The sequence below is a fragment of the Pteropus vampyrus genome, unplaced genomic scaffold, assembly GCF_000151845.1.
Source record: "Pteropus vampyrus isolate Shadow unplaced genomic scaffold, Pvam_2.0 Scaffold75, whole genome shotgun sequence".
NCBI lineage: Eukaryota > Metazoa > Chordata > Mammalia > Chiroptera > Pteropodidae > Pteropus > Pteropus vampyrus.
Genome location: NW_011888856.1, coordinates 3,115,706 through 3,118,309, shown reverse-complemented (window position 1 = coordinate 3,118,309; position 2,604 = coordinate 3,115,706).

The window sequence follows — 2,604 nt, the reverse complement described above, 5'->3', positions numbered from 1 at the left end:
ATAAAGAATTTTTACTACTTCTGTGCCTCGAAATCAAAGCCGGATTCCTCGCGCTGGTTTTCAGGTCCTTCCCTGCATCTGAGCCAGTCTTTACTTCCAGTGGAGGCTCCTCAGCTCTTTAGACCCTGGGCTTCGGCCCCCGTGGACTGCTGGCAGATTTCCCTATGTGCGCTCAAAGCCTTGCACATACTGTTCCCTCTGCCTGCAGGCCTCGTCTCTGTTCTCAAGCTCTTCCCAGCCTCTCCCCTGCAACACACACACACACACACACACACACACACACACACACACACACACACACCCCAATAGCAGAATTAATCATTTGCATTTTTGTGTTTGGTGGCATTTGATTCAGGACCCATCTTCCAAGGTGGTTGCGAGCATCTTGAGGTCTGGTGCTGTGTCTGGTTCATCTCTGATTCCCCAGGACTTAGCGCAGCCTCTGGCACATAGAAGATAATCTGGCAAATGTGTGCAGGATGAATATGTTGTAGCATGAGTGAGCACCGAAGGATGGGAGGAGCCACCAGGATATAGGGTGGACGAGATGCTGCACCACCGCGTGCCACGGATGCTCCAAGCTGGGCTCTCCTGCGACCAGAACAGAGGAATCCTATGTCCAGTGGAACCACCTGGCTGGAGCCACGCCGGCAGCAAAATACGTGACTATTTTGAATTTGATAAAGATTCTCGCGTTCCTTGCATTCTTTTATTTCATGCCCTTTACTGATTTTCGTGGTTCCCTTAACCTTGAGACTTTTATAAGCCAAGAAATGGGCCCCAACAAAGCAACCACTCAGATTTGGGTTCAGGTTATTTCACAATGCTGTGGGTTGGTATCATTGTCCCCTTTTTACAGAAGTGTTAATCCAGGCTCAGAGAGGTTAGGTAACTTTCTCATGTTCTCATATGAGAAAGAGGTCAGATGCAAACTCAGGTCTGCCTTATCCATCAGCCACTGGGGCCCATGTCCCAGTGGGAGAAGGGGCCCGCATTAGGGTAATTAGAAGGGTATTTATGTACAAAAACATTAATTACCAAGCTGTGGGCAGGTATAGGGGAACCAGAGGGGAAGTGCAGGAATTGGAAGGGGGCCGTAGAAACCTGGAAGGGGGGGTCGTCAGGAGGCAGAGGCCTCCGTCTCTTGAAGCCAGCCAGCCTTGGGCAACTTCCTGCTCCTTCTCCCTCTGAGAGGGGCACCCATCAACCAGGCGCAGAGTCCAGGGAGCCTGTGGGAGGGGTCCACAGGAGTCCACCTCTGTGGCAGAGAGCAAGGTGAAGCAGGGGGGAAAACAAAGTTGGAAGAGTGAGTGGAGGGCAGGTGTGCACCGGTAGCATTTCGCACAGGCAGGCGAGAGCAACAGGACTGGAAGGCAGGTGTGCACCGGTAGCATTTTGCACAGGCAGGCGAGAGCAATAGGACTCGCGGGACACCTAATCAGGCCCCCTGGCAGCCGGGGGACAGTCTTACAGGATTCCAATGACCTTGGGCCTTCAACTGCAGGTCGCATTCCCACCCTGCAGGACCGTCCCCTCTGCCCCACACCTCCGCAGCTCCCGCGGGCAGGGTCTGTCCAAGACTGAGTGATGGAGACCAGGGGCTCTTCCTTCTGTGCCCCTCGTTTAAAACCGTCACAGAGGAGAATATCTGATGGCCCTGTGGGTCCTAACTCCCTGCAGCATCTGCTTTCCCTTGGAGTGAGAAGAGCAATGGGCAGCAGGCCAAGCCCGGCCTTCTCTCCCCCCCCCCCCCCCCCCCCCCACATCCCATCCGTGTAGAAGACAAAGGCAGCACTGTCTTTCCATCCATTTCTCTCACACTTTGCCTCCCTCACCTTTTCTCCTTTTTAATCTACCCGTGGCTCCTAAAAGGATTAATTAGAAAGATGTGAGCAGGGGTTGGAACGTCAGAAAACAATCGTCACTTTCCTATCTGACCTCTCTCACCAGCTGCAGAATTAACAAATTGAATGTCCTCAGCAGACAGGAGTGGCACATGATACGGAGTTCATTACCAGCCTCGCCAGGGCCCGTGTGCGAAGCCCCGTTTAAACAACTCTCGCTGATTAAATTCCTCCCGGGCACTCCCGCCAGACACTGTTAGAAAATACTCACATCCAATAGCTTCTTAATTTTTTTTAAACATGTGCCAATTATTTGCCTGCTATCTGCAGGTGCTGGCAAGCATCACGGCTGGCCTCGCTGTCTACACTCTTATCCGCTTGGCGCCTGCTTGGGCGCTCACGCCGTCAGGAATAGGACCCTGGGCTCTGGTCTGGGCTGTCAAAAGCTCTCCAGCCACCCTCCAGGGCTGGCCTTTCCTGCCCCCAGCCCACAGCCCCACACGTCTCACCTTCTGAAGCTCACAGCTCTCTCAAATGTTTCAAGGTGACAACACAGCCCGGGTGACCTGCCAGAAATGGGGCCCAGAGGGGTAGGCACGAATTCGTGCCTGGGCTGGTGCCAGCTGCCTCCCAGCCAGGGTGTGCTTCAGACCTGAGCCAAACAGGGACATGTAATCGCCACGTTGGGACCAGGCGGAGGGCACTGACATCCTGCGTGCTGGCATTTGCCCACAGGCCCCTTTAAAATAAGTCTCAGAAC